At 40.9% G+C, this 18203-nt stretch overlaps 1 protein-coding gene across 1 annotated transcript in view; it reads right to left on the bottom strand.

The window, feature by feature from the left end:
- AGBL1 (ATP/GTP binding protein-like 1) overlaps positions 1–18203 on the bottom strand; it is a 372591-nt gene that overhangs the window by 184897 nt on the left and 169491 nt on the right. The gene's annotated exons all lie outside the window — the stretch shown is intronic.

Genomic DNA, 18203 nt, shown 5'->3' with positions numbered 1-18203 from the left:
GCGCTTCCATTGTCATAAAAATATCTCCCTGGGTAATCCACAGTGATGGAAAAAGGAAACTCTGATAATTTATGTGACAGTTTAATGGGATTTTGGTGACACATGATACTTTAGAAAGAATTTGCCCAAATAGGACAGACAGGACTTTAATAAGGCTTCAGCTCCAAAACAGCAATATTTTCACCCCTTACTTTTACATTTCATTCTATACATCCACTACTCACTCACAGCCCATCTATCTCATTTGCAAGGCACATTTCAACATTGTAAGAGCAACAGCTCTGCACTTTCTAGTTACATCCCTAGCCAGAGAGACCTCCGAGTATCTGATCCCTAAAGGGATCAAGCTGACTTTGCACCCGGAGGGCAAAGCATCACTGAGCTGTGAACTGGGGCACGAGCTGCTCCCTGGCCATGTCCCCAGCTCTGTGGATGGCACTATTAGCTTTGCTGCAGAAATAAAGGGCAGCAGATGGACAGTCTGCAGCAGGAATTCCCTGCAGAGGGGAGGCCACCAGAGTAAATGGCTTTCGCACTGCGAATAACGCCTCAATCCACGTCTCCCGCTTACGAGAAACACAGCCTTTACCCCGGTGTATTGTATGGGTATTCCCCATGCCCTTCACCAGGGATGCTTTGAGAACAGGCACAGCAGCAAGAGGAATTGCTTAGCGTACTAAACTAGGGTGAAGCCAGGGTTAACGGGATGAAACTTCACAAAGGAACATTTAGGCTGAATATCAGTGAGTTATATTGAAGAGTCTCCCCTGTGGAGAGGTAGAAGTTAACATTAAAACCACATTGCCCAGAGCACAAGAAGCCATTCTGTACACAACGATCTTGCAGTAGCTGGGGACAGAAATAACCCAACAGGCATTTGTTTTCTTTAATAATTTCAACGGATCCAGTTCCGAAGCCTTTATTTTTCTGGAAAATCTCCTTCTGGGCATCTAGGCAGGAAAGGAATGGTAAAAAGTTGTGTGAAGAGCTAAATATTTTGTCCAGTCTTTCTGTGACCGCAGCAGGCTAAGATCAACTTAGGACCTGCACTGGGGCCTGTTAGCCCTAAAATGGGCACGGAAAATAGATCACCTGTCAATGTTTCTTTCACCGCTTGGAATAATAACTTATTTTCCTGTTAAATTTGGCTATCTATTGTGTAGTCCTTCAAGCAGTTCTGCTTTACAAAGGACAGATTCTGTAGTAAACAGCTTTTTGCCCATAAACCATTTATACAGAACAGAGATTTAAAACCCACCTAATGACACCTAAAGCATAAAGCAATGCTTATTCTTAAGTGTGCGTTGTGCCTTTAAGAGGCACAGATCCATCTCTGTCTCTGACTTGACATCTTCCTCAGGGAATGACTTCTAAGAAATAAAATATATTAAAAGAAAGTGCAATCAGAGCCTCTCATTATCAAAGGGATAAAATATCAATTTTTGTCAAGATAAAAAGCATCACAGATGGGCTCTGATGGGAAAAATTTAATTCTTGGTCTTCACTTGATTTGATATTTATCACTCCATTGCTCAAGAAATATCCTGACAGGGAATTTTTCTTAAAAATATTATCCTGTATTTCTCCTGCAGTAAGAAAGCTATGAGAGTTTTAACTTGTGTGGTTTGTTACACATGAAAACCTCACAGAGAAAAAGGAAAGAAAACAGATCTACCTACAAAAGGCACCTTCTAACTCTTCACTATGTCAACAGCTTCACAGTAAAGGACCTTCTGCAGGTTCACCTCATCTGTGGCATCACTAAATTAACTGTTACATCATTGCTGTCCAATCTATCCTAGATTTTAGAACTACATTGCTCAGAGCTGATCCCAAAAGAAATCCTTGCTTTTCACAGACAAGAGACTGATGAGGTAAAGCTGTCTCCCAATTCTGAATAATGAATCTTGTCTTGATGGCAAGTTCTTAGATGAACTCCCCAACCAATTGAGAATGCAAACAAGGGAGCAATATAAAAGGTCTTTCAATCAGATCATCACAGCAGCAAAACTGGTGTTGGCCCAATGATCTTGTAGCATGACATAAGCAGCACCATTTTTCATTTTCTAGACTATGTGACATGTTATGTAACAGACACAAAGCAGTGTTTGACTAAACTGGCAGTATTTATCACCAGAATGATATCTTTGAACTAGAAGACTATCCCACTGTCCACACCTGAACGGTACAGCTTCCTGCCTACTTTAGCCTTGACAAGAAACCTACTTCTATGCATAAACTCTTACCTTGATAAAGACCAAAGTTGGAAGCACTTACACTTTATATCTAAAACATGATAAATGGAACTTCATCTCTTTTTTTTTTTCCTCCCCTGAAATGTTTAGGAAAATTCATACAGATCTAATATTAGTGACTGGTCCTAATGTTTATTCCCCGACTGCCCTCCAGCACCCCAGAAATAACTGTGTTTTAACATCTTGTGTGCAAACCTCAGATCAAGAGTTGACATTAGATGTTTAGGCCATAAGCGGAACATAACTTTTCCAAGGAAAATAACAGAGATGAACCTTGAAGTTCATAAGCAAGTTCATACCATATTATTTTCAAGTAGTTCTACTATTGAAATACCCTAAGGATGAAGAAAGAATCAGGATCATATAGCACAATCAGAATCCTAGAGTACTTGACAGAAAGATAGGTGGAACAAAATTTGCCACTGCATAAAACAGGTAACATGCAGAAATTTCAAACAGTATGGGGTAAGACACTAAGCAGTCACTGTCTAAGGTCAGTAAGAAGTTCTTCCCTTCAGATGCTAGCGAAACGATTTCTAATGAATGACTTCCTACATCAATCACTACAGGGAGCGGAATGTCAAGCTGGGAAGACTACTAGTCTGTTTGAGGAAAATTGTTTCTTCTTAGGAATAAGATGGTAGGAAGGCTAGGGAAAAGAAAAATGTTCTTCCCCCCCTGCAATTGCTACAAAGCACAGAAAAAGGTACTCATGAGCAAAAGGAGTCAGGCTGCAAAACAGTATTGGCAGTCCCAGAAGGAACACAAGTAGAAGTGGAACATGTAATGTCCTTCCTCACCACTCCTTGTATCATTGCAAAAGTGGGAGTTTTCACACAAGAGAGTTTTTTGCTCTTTAGAGTTCATAGTTTCCTAAGTGATATTCAATTCATTAAAAAAAAAAATCTTCTCCAGAAGGTTCATTTTGGCAAATAATTGAACAGCATGAGTGATGGTTGCTGATCAGTTTGAATTTCTGATGTGTAGTGCACAGACTAGCTTCGGGAAGCTGATAATGTGATGTTTCCTCAATCCCAGCGTCTTCCTGAATTTTCACCCCAACATTTCCCCAGCAGAATTCTGAACTTTTCCAATTAACGCTGACACAGAATCCTTCCATTGCAGCTCAGCCACTCTTCTCAGCCTGCACAATCCACAGCACGAGCTCCTCTCTTACTTACTGTAAGAAGCACTCATATCAAAACCATTATATTTCAGAGCATTTACTACCACTTCATCTTCCACTCTGTAAACTATCAGAACACTTTTAAAAGAAACACTTATTTAAATAAAAGAAAATCCCTGTAAATCATGGTCGTGACAGGCTAATGGCTAATGTTGCAAAGATGATTTATCTTCCTGCTATATCTAACAAAACTTCTTATGCTAATACCTTGTTTTCAAAATATGAAGAGACTTCTAAGTGATGTTTTCTAACTGCAAGAATATACAAGTAATGAAAAACACTTTACATCAAAAAAAAATAACCTTCACCTGCCATCTAACGTCCCCATCAACTCTCAAAATCAAAAGATGTCCTTAAATTATTTTTATTCTCTGTATTATTTAGTGTGCTTCCTTCATGGATGAAGAAACTAACTATTCAGTTTCACTGCCTGTTTGTAATCCAAATTCATTTCAAAGTTTGCATGCGTTAGCTGCATGCTTTAATTTGATTTATTTTATTTGGCTTCTGTCTATTAAATTACATTTGAGGCAGGTTAGACGGTGTCACAGGGAGCATCTCACCAGGAATACCCTTTGTGCAAACAGCAATTATTTTATCTGGGCTGAGCCTAATTTCAAGTCGCATCTTGATAGGCAGATAAATAAGGTCATGGTATCTGCATTGTAAGTGATATCCTAACTGGTGGGAAAGACCTTTGACAAGTTACAAGATGGTTCCTGGGAGCATTCTGATCAAAAAAATATGATACAGGGTATGAAATTAAGCAGCAAGTCATCACTTAGGAGCAGGAGCATTGTTTCAAGTCTATCTACAGACATTCTGAATAGCTTGCAGGCCCAACACCTATGTCAGCACAGAGACTATAAGTATGTCACTACATTTTTGTTGCTCATTCATGGTTACTAGGTGCTAAAACCAGGGAGAACAGGGACAGTGGGGGCACCACAGCCACTGAGACCCCAGAGTCCTTCATCTGTCTCTTGCTTATTCTTTCGCCTCTGGCCAGTTGCTCTTTGTGAAGAACAATTCCCATGTGTTGAGTTGTGCTTCATGGTGACCCTCTAGCTGTTGTTTTTGTGCCCTTTCAAAATGCTTGACAAAACTGTCGCAGAAGGAGTTTGGCATCTGGAAGCTGCGACAGACACAATACGATCTGATTCATAAAACATAACTAAACAGCTTGGGCTGCCAGAGGCCAGGATTTACAGGACTGCGTTTCAAGAACAGCCTTCAACGCCTGCTCTACTAAATGCACTTTCCTACTCCGCCGCAATACAAATTCCCAAGCTGTGTTAGGGTGACCTGCACCACTATGAAGTGACAAAGCAGCTGAGACACTGATCTTGTTAGAGCCTACCCCATCCACTGCTGGTCAGCAAGGGGAAGAAATGACCTCGACGCTGGATGCACCTTTTACACCTGGCTACAGGGGTAGGGAGAACTACAAAAAATAAGACAACATCATTTTTCAGAAATCCCTCCAGCACAGTGAGCACAAAGGACAAATCAAGTCACAGATAGTTTCTGCTGTGTTATCTACTACAGACTCATTTTTACAGTGAAAACCTCCCTGCATTTCTATTTCCAGCAGGTACAACCTGGCCCACAAGGAATTCAAGGACTTCCTGCCCTCCTGTCCACCTCTTCTTCTATCTTGCTTTTCTTCTTCTTGCTGTCCTGACCTCTTTTCTTCACCTCCACTTCAATCACTAGTTAGTCTTCTGTTAGGTGACCACCATGGGAGCTGAAACACCTTTGGGAAACCTGTCAAAGTCACTCTGATGCCAACAATAATAAATTTCATCTCGCTCATCTTCTCTTGAAACACCTCACAGACTGAAGATTACATGTTTTGAGCACGTGCCGAGTTAAGAAAGCAAGGATTTATAGAAAAATCAAGTAAGTTGCCCAAGCATAAAATACAAATCAGTCACAGAGTTGAAAGCTCAACATCCATTTCCCAAGTTTCAATCATGAAGTATCCTGTGCCATTCACATTCACCCAAGAGGTGAATTTCTACATAACACCTGTCTTCAAAGCGCTTCGTCCTCTTTTCATGAGCCATGAAAATGAATTGAGTCCTTCACTTAAACATCAGCAGCAGAGCCCTCTCTGCTGTAATTGTCCTATACCCTAAAATCAGCACATACACGCGCATTTGCAGAGTGCTATGATATTGCTGCATCCACCACTATTTCATCATGCTTTCAGACCTGGGGGAGAAGGGGAAAGATGACATGAAAGCGATAAGGGAAGAATGAGGAAAGGAAACTGGATGTGGTAGTAGGTATCTCTGGTTTTCTTGAAAAATGAAAAAACAAACAAAAAAATAGAGGAGTCTAGAACACTTGGGAGACTCAAAAGAAAACTCCATAATGCCTTTTAATGTTTTCTTTGGGCCATGCACAAGTCCTTCCTTATCTGCGGTTCAAGACATACCTCCAAGCCCCTTCTGACTTCTTCATTCACTCATACTCATCACCTCTGCCTCCCATCATGTTTTAATAAAAAATTCAGCCTATTTTATTTAACCTCATCTATTTCAAAAACACAGAAGCAGCACCCAGGCTAAGCCAGAAAACCTTCAAAACAGTTTGTTAAACAAATTCAACGAAGAAAGAAGAGAAAAATCTTGTGAAAAGAATTACAAAGTGGCAGGGAAAATTACTTCCCCCCCAGCTAAGTAGTTCAACAATTGCAATTGATAGAGCAAATTAAATTCTAAATGTGCTGGTGATTTGATAGATATCATTTTCTGAGTGTTACTGAAAAAACACCTTCTTTGGGAAGCAGAGTTAAGATCTGGAACAAGCCCTGTTGGTTCTGGGGCCTGATTTGATTACGCAAAGTTCATTAACATAAAGTTAAAATGGAGCAGGGAGAAAAGGCATCAAACTTCTCTAAGTTGCCACATACCTTAAGAAAAACTGTCCTGACAGAACTAGCAAAGCAATTCATTAGGAGACCTGTCTACAGGCATAATGGGTAGCTGGTGACTTCAAAATGCAACTTCTCCCCCCGATTCAGAAGGGCAAAAGAGACACACTGTCTAGGACTGTTCCTTCTGCTACCTAATTCTGAAAAATTATGTATCAAAATGAAGCAGGGAAAAATCAGAGAAAACCCACAGTGACCTAGAAAGAGACTCGATGCACCTATTTTTCCTTCAGCTAGAAAGCAATATCCAACCGCCACATAATAAATGCCCTGAAATGATACAGAAGTCCAAGTTTAGCTGTCTGCTAACACTGGTGCATTTTGCAGTATCTACCATGTCACTCGTCAACTAGTCGATCTTATCAGCACATTTGCAGTCTGAACATAGCAGCTGTCTCCACTTGTTTATTAGCAATTTCTATTTCTGCATTAGAAACAGGTGGGCAAGCTCAGAGAGCTAACAAGTTTCTCTTTGATGTAGAGATGGACAAATCCTCTCATTAAGAGAACAGCATTTTAAAAATCATTATGGGGTATTTTTAGTTCTATTTCATTTTCGTATTGCTGTATAATTGCAGCCTATTAATCACAAATACTTGTTTCTAGAACGTGTCAGTTACAAGCAACAAGAAGTGTCAGCCTGTGGTGTCTGCAAACTACTACTTTCAATATATCGCTGTACTTATTTTACCAGTGCAAGATTGACTGTATCAGTCACATAGCAATGGATCCTGTTCTTCAATTAGAGAAATTAAACTTAGTTAAACAGGTCAGGCAGAACTCTGCATAGACCCTCCCAGCAAAATCAACTTACAGGTGGGAATTAGAAATAGCAGGTGTTCAGAATTGCAGATACAAAACCAGGAGAAAAGCAAACGCACACAGTTACAAATGCCTCCTCACTTGCTAATGCGCTCAGGTAGATTAATATTAGGATCAGCACAGAGAAATCCCATTTGCTACGTTGCACATGAGTGTGGACTCACTCACGTGGATGTGGGCAGAGCTGAACAAACTATCTGCTTGCAGCTCTGGCAAACATGCAGCAAAGCTGCTCCACACAATCCAAACAACTCCCATTGTTTGTAATACATGACCAGGTAGGTCAGCCTTTATCAGCCAAAAACATGTAGCCTGGAACATTAAATCCAGAAATTAGAACATTGTTTTCCAGAAAGTTTTCAAAGCCTTAAGGTATAGGTGAGTGACTTTTTTAAAAGTGAGTCACAATAGACAGTCTCTCCAAATCAGTCAGCCAAGATTTAAAAGCACCAAGAAACTTCCCAATTTAGAAGAATAAAGGTGAAAAAAACCCATGAAAGTGATAATGCCACCCACGCTATTTCCCAGCAGTCTGTTAGTTCTGTGTATTGAGGAAGGGTTTGCCTGTGCATGGCAGAAGCCTATTGTTAGAGTGAGAAATTCAAGATTCACAGGATCATGAAAAAACACCCAAGAGCAACAGGCTTCTCCTGTTAGCAGGATGCACTCTGGTTTCTGTCAAAGCCTAGCAATTCTTTAACACAATCTGTGCAAGACTTGGCCACCTTCCCCTAAACCATCCCCAAGCTGAGTTCCCCAACTAAAAGCAACGGTTTGCCAGAAAAGTGGCAGAGCCCACTTTTTGTCCAATCTTGCTGTCCAGTACAAATCAAAATATAGCTTGTTCCCATGAGATCGTCAGGCAGAAAGCAATGTGTCTCTAGCTCAATCTGTGGATCAGCACAGCCTTGCTGTTCCAGAAAGGAAAAAGTATTGAACTGGAGACAAAACCTGCTCTCTATGACGGCAAGTGCAATTGTTTGGGTCTAACAGCAGCTGGTACTCACACTGCGCTCAGTGAGCTTTCCAGATACAGATTACTCTTTCACAAGGCCAACTGCCAGCTCTCCTGCCCCTTACTCCCTGTCCACAGCTTGCCTAGCAGTCATCAGTGAGGAGGTACAACCAAACAGAAAGGAAAACTACTGGTTGCTGGGACAGCCCTGCAGGTCATCTGCTCTTCTTGAAGGAGTACATCTTAATTGCCTTCCAGAGAGCAGACAGGGCAGAGAAGATAGGGGGAAAAAAAATTAAAAAAAAAAAAATAAAAAAATTCACACAGAAGCAGCACCTCTACTGTTACAAAACTCCAGTTTCTTACCTTATAGCAGGTTTCCAACCCAGGGGCCACAGGGACCTTCTAACTAGCCTTTTACTCAAGGAGCAAGGGTGATCCGCAAGCTGCCACACCATCCACAACTTCAGCTCTACCGTCTAGAAGCAACTGATTTAACACTGGTGTTGAAGGGCGAACCCAACTACCTTCAGGCCAACCCACTTTATACCCTGCATCACCAGGTGCTCCAGACCTCGTAATGTGTGAAAAACAAAAACCTGTGCAGTAAGATGCATGACCAAGTGGGCAAGGTTGTGAGCAGCTGGAAGAAACCCCTTCCTGACCTCTGCTTTTACCTTGAGGCACAAGCATTAACTCTGCACCCCTTAGAAGGTATATTGCTTATAATGATATTTAGTCTCCGCAGTCAATCTGACCCCAAAATTATGTCCTCCCTCACAGACCCCATCTCTGTCACACTGAGAACAGATTTAACTCAATTCAAATGCTTCTAGGGCTAATTTATACAGTACCACATTGACCTTTTAGCATGTGCCCCACAGGACCGTGTGTGATTGGAATTTATGGTCAGGCACGGGAAACGTGCAGCTCACTGAAATACATTTGGGGTTTTTTTTCCATGCCATGATTTGAAGTTGATAACAGAAACCTAGTAGCAGTTCAATGCTTGTTCACCATTTGAGGGAGTAAAAGCTGCCTGGGGGCTGCGCCAGGCTGTATTTCAATACCTCTACCAGACACACAGATTGGCCATTGGAAGCACAGCATCTGCAGTTTTTTCCTGAGTTGTTTCCACCTAAGGGAGAGAAGATGAATTCCTCCCCCCCTCCCCCTTCTGTTACGGCAAGAATTTGGGCGACCCATCACTCCTACAGAAGCTTGTAGCGCTGCTGCAATGACAGTGGGGCACTGGGGTGTTGTGAGACAGGCGTGCTCTGAGCAGCTGGCTATAAATTTCCAAAGCAATATAAGAAATACATACGACCAAACCGTTTTCAGTTTAATTCATAATTTTTCAATGCCTTATAACAAAAATACAAGTAGTACCACGCTCCTGTGAGAAGACATTGCACTTGACAAACCAATCATAAACGAAAATAATTATGACTAAGATATGTGCCGGATTAGATTTTCAAAATGCTTAGTTCATTCGCGTATCAGAAAAGGCTCAGATATTCTGGAAGACTGGAGCGTAGCCAGTGCTAAGCACTACTGATGTTCTAGCCCAAGTCCATACCAAAGCAAGACGACATTGCTAACTTACTTTCCAGAAAATGCTGCTGTTAATCAGAATATTTCTTCTCTGGAAAGGAACATGCATAGGTTACAAGTCTCTTGAAACAAAGATAAGACTGTTGTAATTCAAAGAATGAAAGGTAACAGAACAAGTGCCAAAGAAACAGCAGAATATTCTGTAGCACTATCCCCTAAGAAAAGGAGGGCTTAGAACAAATCTCCAAATTTCAGACGGTGGGTTATCTTAAAAAAAACCCCTAAAAAAACCACCAAAAAAACCCCACCACACCACCAAACCCCAGAAAACTACAGATGAATGAAGAGCAGCCACTGCAGTACAAATTATCTCACTTCAGATGCCCGTTCTGCTAGCATGCTACAAAAGGCAAAGGGTGGGAGAGAAAGATTATCCTAACACGTACTTTTTCCCTTTGCAAAAAACCACTGTGGTTGCCTGTGCTTCGAGGCATTTTTAGCATCCTTGTTCCGTGTTTTCTGTGCATTGCTTGCTGCCTTGACTAATTGGATTCAATATATTAATATGCATTTTGCCAAACTCACAGAAGGCTGACCATAGTGTCAAAGCTGTGCTGGCTGAGTCAGTTCCACCAAATGCCGGGATTCAAAGAGCAGTTGATCCATCATGAAAAATACTGCAGACAGCCATTGTCTGTCTCACAAATTTCACGTTCCATTCAACCAACTTCCACCTTTACGGCGGTAGACTGGATACTCAAACAGGAACACAGTTTCACAGGAATTTGTCTGCTCTTTTTTTTTTTTTGCAACAGGCTGCCACATTGTTGTGACTGGGATATCAGAAAGAAAAGAGAGAAGAGATGCTTGAAATTGAAAGACAATCTTGAGAAATTTAGAGCACACACTGTGAGCATTGCGTATCTAGAGATCATTGCTTTGGCTTCAGATGCTTGATAAACTGCCTATTCAAGCAGAAAAAGATTACAGAATGAAGAATAATGATTTTTATTTAACACTGTAGAATACATGACAATTTTATTCAACCTTTCTTCACTGATGCATTAAAACAGGATCACAGTTTTCAAAACAGCTGACTGTTACTGTCACCAAAAACAAAGTGCTTGGTACAAAGCAACAGAGGAACCAGCATCTCCACCTGGCACCCCTGCAAATTAGGAGCAAATCTTCAATTCAAGGGAATAGAGAGATACAAAACTCACTATTGCAGATGTAAGAAGAAAGTAAAAAAAAAAAAAAGAAAGAGTTTTTCTCAAGTTTGTTATAATTGTCTTCTCATTCAATTTCTACACGCACTAAAATCTGTTCTCTTTAAACTATAATCACAAATAAGGAATAGAGGTAGATAAGATGAAAGGAAAAAAAACAGAACAGGCTCCGTAAATAGAACATTTCAAGGAAACATAATGCTAGTGGACTCCTTCTGCATAAGATAGCAATTTGGACCATGTTAAGTACCTAGATAGCCAGAAAAACAACCTGAGACAACATCCTCTGTTCACATTCAGTGGAAATGCAGTCTAATAAGGGGGACACCTGAGGAGCAGAGGCTTTCTTTAGTTCTTGGTTTCTCTCCCGAGACTTTCATCAACAGTAGCAACAGTTTGTTCTTCTTGTATCACACTTGCGGTGTAGAAATGCCATTATAAAAGCCTATCAGTCCTTATACAAAACACTCAGCATCCAGACAAATACGGGAAACTGGACCGCTCTATACTTGGCACACAGAAATTACCTAAGGATTCAGCAGTATTGTCTGTTCTGCGTGCACACGTGCTGGAGGAGTCAGAGCACACAGTGACACTAGAAGAACAACAGATGCGCTTGCTGTTGTGAACTGTTTCCAACCAGCACAATGCCAGGTTAGCACTCCAGCTGAATTGCTACAGGCAGTTCTTCTGGCTGCTTGAAAGATCATTACCAATCAAAGCAGGCCATTCCACCTCCCTATTACAAAATTATTAGATAAAAATTCCTTTAAAGAGTGCATTTTCCTTTGGGGTGGACTAACTCCAATAAGGCGTTGATCTAATTTGATCCCCCTTTCACGAGGAGATATGTCATCTCCAGCTTTGAAAAAGTTATTCAAGAGAAGAGAGCTTGAGCCTTTCATAATTAACATGCAACACTGGTTGCCACGCAGGGAGCAGGCACAGTTATAATAACTTGGAGTCAATAATTCATAAACTATAATGCATTATTAATCAATTATCGAGGCCTGAATTACATTTAATGAGATTAAGCTGATTGGAGCACTAAGCTGTTTGAATCATATTGATTTAATCAATGTGCTTAATTAAACTGTGTACATTTTCCACATGATCATTATTTCCCAGTATCCTGCATAAGTGGTCGCTGCAATTCACATTCTCTGTTGTTCTTTGCTCAGGAATTGCTCTTTGCTGCAAATTATATTTAAAGGTAAAGCGCTTGTTTCTTTCTGAGAAAAGATCAAAGTTGCAAAACAACCATCTAAATGGCTTATACAAGAAAATTGAGAAATGTTAGAATATTTCTCCCAGCAACTATGTCTTTTTCATTCTGTAAGCTTAAGATGAGACCAAGTAAACATACCTCATTAGTCTCACTTTATCCCTCATTCTAGTTCTAGCAGCATCTGCAGATTCAAAGGGCACAAGCATCCTGCCATACCTTACTCTTTCCATCTTTAGAAACATGCTTAGGCTCAGGCAGAAAACGTGTTTCAACTCCCCAAAAGACTACATTTAAGATAAGCCGGTGTCATTATCTCTGTATGATAATGTTCATAATAGTTTCTCCAGCCCTGCATAAAAAGGACACGTGATGACAGGAGAGCAACTCAAAGTGACAGCTATTACAGATGTAAATCCATTTGCTAGTGTCATATTTTGTTTAATTTCCCTCACCACTGCTGCTAATTAGCTGGTACATATAGGTTTAACTTTAAACTCCATAATTCAGCTCTAGAACGCTACACACTGCTAAAAGGACACTCATCGGGTGCCTCAACTGGGGGAAACACTCATAACACACTGCATAATCAGTCTTATTAATGGGAATCACAACAGTACAATGAACAATGAAGAGAGCTTTGCAATTACTTTCTTTGTGATACTCTGAACAATGACTGTCCCACCACACTCTGCAGAGTGACACTGCTCTCAGTGGATGCAGGATTAACTCCCATGGCAGTATATGATGCTCATGTCTTTCAGCTGAGAATGCGGCAATGCTGGTGGCCGTCAGCTGACGCAGTGCACTCCTGTACCACTCTGGACCCATCGAAATCTTCATTCATGTAAGGAATTCCTTTGGTACCATTTCTAGTTATTTCTCTGTATTGGCACTAACCAGAATGGCACCTACTTTACATCACTTCAGAGACATCCACCCCTTTCTCTTCTCTAAGTAAAGGCAAGAGCTAACCTGCCCCAACTCAGTGCAGAGCCAGAAACTCCTCCTGAGGAATGCTCCCGAGGCGAGCCCAGACCAGCACAGTGTAAACTGTCCTTCTCTGGTCAGTCATTTTGCATTTGGTGGTTTTAATTCCGTCACACTATTAACATTGGCAACATATCAGTGTCCTCTGCTTTCGTAACTAGAAGACAATTTTATCATTGCCAGTGTATGAGTGTTTAGATCTCTTACACTTCTTTGAAGAGTTAATCTGATCGTTTGCTCTGCCACTTACAACAGTATCCTACAGCTTGCAGGGTCTGCCAGGGAGTTTAGTAGGACACAGTTACATACTGCACATTTGCATGCATAACACTGTGAATTAAGGGTTTGCAAACTGAGTACACGCGTACGCTGTTAACACTGCCTTCACTGGGCTGTGTGTGGCAAACCCAAGAAAATCAGAGCTCTGCAAGCACCTACTAACTTCGTGGAGCAGGGCATTGGCACCAAGATTGGAGGCTTTATTATTCTCAGTTTCTGCATTCATTTGACAATGCTCTGAAAGATGTCGGGAATTGCTTTCCCTTCAAAACTCCCTTTAATTCTCATCAGGCAATGTCTAAGGCTAGCCAGGAACAAAGTCACCAAAGAATAAATGCCTGCCCAACCATTCTTTTCTCTTCACTCCCCAATTTCTTTCCTTTTCAAAGGCTCACATGTGATGATTCAATATCCAAGGCAGGTGGAGCTGTCTTTTTTTTTTTTTTTGGGGGGCAGGGGGTTTACATAATTCTGAAAAGAGCTACAGTCTGAGACGTATTACTCTCTGTAATATGGAAGGTCTAACTCTTTGTAAGATGGAATAAGGAGGTATGGTAAAGAGAAAATGGAGGAGACAAAAACCAGTCCCTCTGTCTCACCATTGGTGCTTCGCACACACGGTCAGAATAGGAAACTAATGGCTTTATTTTTATCACCAGACTATGGGGAATATTGCAGCTAAAATGAGTAGCAAACACATCCCTCCTTGCCTGGATGTTCAGCCTTCAAACAATTTCTACCTTGCCCGGTTTCTATTTGTACAAGCCTGCAGAGCTGCAAAGCCCAGCAGAGACCACTATCCAGCCTCAGACTTTCTGTCGCAGTCTTCGGGCACCCACAGACATTGATCAAGCGTGAATGGAAGCTGTGCTGTTTGCAACTGAGCTGCTGCATGACCGAGATGCAAAGCACAGAGTGCCAAAGAGTTCTCGGCTCACTTCTTTCTTTCATCCTATCAGTTTCAGAACTGAGCATTTAATAAAAATTATTCAGCACACCATCATCACATGAAGGGGAGACAGAAAGAAAGGAAGGAGAAAGGAACTGAAAGTGAGTATTAAAGACTCACACAAACAAGGCATAATGAAGGAAAACAGCAGCCCATTTTTCTTCCCTTCAGTATCCGGTGAATGTGCAGCTCCTGTGAGCGTGCACGGCTTGTGCTTCCTATTACCAAGGTGCATGTTAATAAATTTAACTCAGACAAATTTAACCATCCTAAGGCCACATTAATCAAAAGCCTGACAAGACCAATCTGAAAGAGTTGAGCAAAGAAAATAAAGCCCAGCTGACAGAGAGGATGCTGTGCCCTCCTTGTCCCCGGGCCACTCCCACTCTATCAGCACCTCCAGTACTGCAGTAACCCCTTCCCACTGCACTCCTACTGGGCTGATCACTCTGTCCTCCCAACACTCCTCATCCACCCAATGCCTCTTCATCAGTGATGTTTTCCACTCCCCATGTGTCTATACGAGAGAAGGATTTGGAGTATTTAAGTACAATTCTGTGCAAGAGTTACGAAGTCCTGGGGAGCTTTGTGTTTTACCTGTGGCATTGGTATTAGTGAAAAGAATCTCTCAAGGTACACATTAAAAAAAAAACGTAAAAAGGAGAAATAACAAATTTGATAGGAAACCAAAATGACTATAGCTCAGGAAAACTATCAATTGGCCAGAACCAGAAGGAAAGAAAATGGCTATCATTTTTTATTCATCACCCATGTTCCAAGTTCCCCAGCGCTAGAGCTCCACATCACTTCAACTTGAAATACATGTGTGTGGAGCCTGTACAAACCAATGGGAGTTATTACTGGGAAAACCTACACCCTTCGGTCCCTTCATATTTAGCTTTAAGTTGTTGCTTTTGAGTTATGTTTTTAGTGTGGAAAATATTGACATACAGGTCCTTCCATTAGCCAAACCACTTCACAGAGAGAACGGCATGTCATGCAAGATGAGGAAACTGAGAAGTAACTGTTGATCAAGCCAAAGAAAACAGCACAAATTAGGTTAAGTGCATCCCCAAAAGCCGTAATTATCCAAGCTGCTTATACAAAATAAGCACATATGTGGTTATTCAGATTTGCCTAGGGGCATCCCCACAGCATACAACATGGTGTGCTGCCTTGCTGTTCTTCCACTTGATAAAACGACAAATATTTTCATCACCTAAGAGTATTAGTGTTTACTTTTATAGTCTTGGAAACTTGAGAGAAACTGTGTTGCCTTGCCTTGACACTGTCTTTCCACCAAAAAATTTCTATTTCAGTTCATACAACTGTGTTTTCTACATGTTCTGTTTTGATTGAGTTCAGTTGGTTCATGGGTAGATCTAGAAAGTCCTCAATCTTATTGCATTGCAACGCTTCAGAGGAAGCATTCAGTGGCACATGATTTCACAGCTTTTTGGACAGAACTACAAGTTCCCACTGAATTCACATAATATCACAAACCAGGGGATACTTCTTTGTCTCAAAAATAAAGAGGGCTTCAGCCACATAATTGCAATTTGAACCCAGATGCTGAATATTACAACAGCCTGAAGCTTTTGAAACAAGTATCTGTCCAAACTTTTCATAGATCCTTTATGAAGCTTTCAGCAAATCTGTACTGAATAAGTAAGCCAAGCCTTGTCTTCACAGACAGGTTAGTGACCTTTGAAAACCTGCCAGAATCTTTTAACACTGCAGGATGCATTCTGATACACTCTGAAAATACAGCACTCCAGAAAATTACAATGCCTCCTAATATTGTCACATTTATATCATGGTAATCTCTAAAAGCAGTGTGACTCTTGGGGTATTATTGCACTGGTCTGTACTGTCATTTCTTCATCATCCTCATTTCAGCATTTGTGCCTCTCAGTTGCCTTGAATACAGGCTCTAAGTCCTGCGTACACAGAGGCCATTCGTTCTGCTGTGCTGTACCCCATCGAGTACACCAAGGTTTCAGTCCAGGGCTAGCCCCAAGGGCTGCAGATGGTATAGAGTCTAGCATACTATTAGTATATGTGATTATGTTTCCCTCTTGTGTCTGGTGCCAAAGGTAAAAGCACCCTTAACTACTCCTGCTTTAGTTCCACTGGTACAGGTCTGTGATTTTCTTCCAGAGTTTTTCATCCCGTTTGCTGTATCTGCATGACTGCAGACCTGGGCACTTTGTGGGGTTGGTCAGAAAGCAAGAATGCTGTTTTACAAAAATGCTGGAGAGTTTGAAACTGTTTTATTTGCTTTCCTATGACAAAACACACCTTTCAGAAAGTCCTTCCAAAGCCAAAGGCACTAAAATTCAGCATTTCGCACATTCATTCATCATGTAACTGACCCACTAAAAGTCCTTGCTTTGATAAACCCTAACATTAGCTTTGCTTTTGCTTTGTACCTTCATTGGGAAGGCACACCCACTTGGGCAGAAAAACTTGTTCGCAGCACATGGATGGCTCCAATCCTCAAATAAAATATTCCAACTTACTTTCTTTCAGTTGCCCTATGAAGACCTTCTGCCATGAGGTTTAAAAATTGCTGTCAACAGTGAACATCTAACCAGGTGATCATCTGCAATGTGCCAAAGGCTTCTTTTCATAACCAACCTCCCCCATCACAACTCCCACCCGCTGGTTTGCTGGTCTATATCATCATTATCATGGAACAAAAGTGCTTAAGAGCAGGAATTATCACTTCATGTCAGGCATAGACAGCACCAACCACAGCCAAACCCCCCAATCACGTGTTGTATGTGTTACTGTAGTATAAATAATACTAACAGCAGCAACATCAACAAACCAGTTTTTCTGCCTCCAGTTTCCACCATTAAAGCTGGGTATGTACGTGCACCTTATGAATTCCCGCGTAGCCTGTACTTGGCAAGTTTGCTTTAAGATTTCAACCTAGAAAAGCATGTTCATGTTCATAAAATTTTCTAATTCAGGGTAAATGCTTGACTTATAATAAAATTATTAAAATAAAAAGGTATGAGCTCTGGATGATTACACTGTAATGTCAGCATAACCGCAGTCACTGTGCTCTAATCCTGAACTAGGAAAGAGAGCAATAATTTTCATCGACTCTGATATTTGAGCTTCCTTTTAGTTTATGCATGTAGCATGGATATTATAAGGAGTCCTACTCATGTATTATCACATACACCTGAAAGGAGAATTCTGCAGTGAGAAACATGGTTCATATCACAGAATCCCTTTGGATACCTCTAGCCTAATATCTCACTGAGATAACGATACATATTTGCTTAACACCCCAAAAGATCTTAAGACAATTTAAATTTCCACACTCCTTCAAAGTTCTCAACATATGTTATAAACGTGTGTTAACACCCCAAAAGATCTTAAGACAATCAAAGTTCAAAGTTCTCAACCTATGTTATAAATGTGTGAAGAGCAGAGGAAAAAAAAAATAAAAATCAGTTTATGCCTTATTACTGACTCAAGAAAAAAAGTCAACCTACATAAGTAGTTAGTCATTCAGGCTCTCAAATCACAGCTAACCCAAGGTGATGCTAACCAGAATCTTCTTAACTCTTGCTGTTGCTTACAGAAACTTGCATATCTTCATCTTGTTAATCAAGGCCATTGAATGTCTAAATCTTTGACTTTCACAATGAAAAAATAACCACCTTCACATACAACATGGTAGTTATAATATTTAGCATTAGATAGCACCCCATGAGTTAGGATTCAGACAGAATGCAAGGAGCTATATTGTGTCCAGATGGACCTACTGGGCACACTGGGGTATCTGGAATTTGACCAGA

The sequence above is a fragment of the Charadrius vociferus genome, unplaced genomic scaffold (assembly GCF_000708025.1).
Source record: "Charadrius vociferus isolate BGI_N301 unplaced genomic scaffold, ASM70802v2 scaffold190, whole genome shotgun sequence".
Taxonomy (NCBI): Eukaryota; Metazoa; Chordata; class Aves; order Charadriiformes; family Charadriidae; genus Charadrius; species Charadrius vociferus.
Note: the sequence above shows the minus strand (reverse complement) of the source record. Positions and strands in the feature narration are given on the sequence as shown.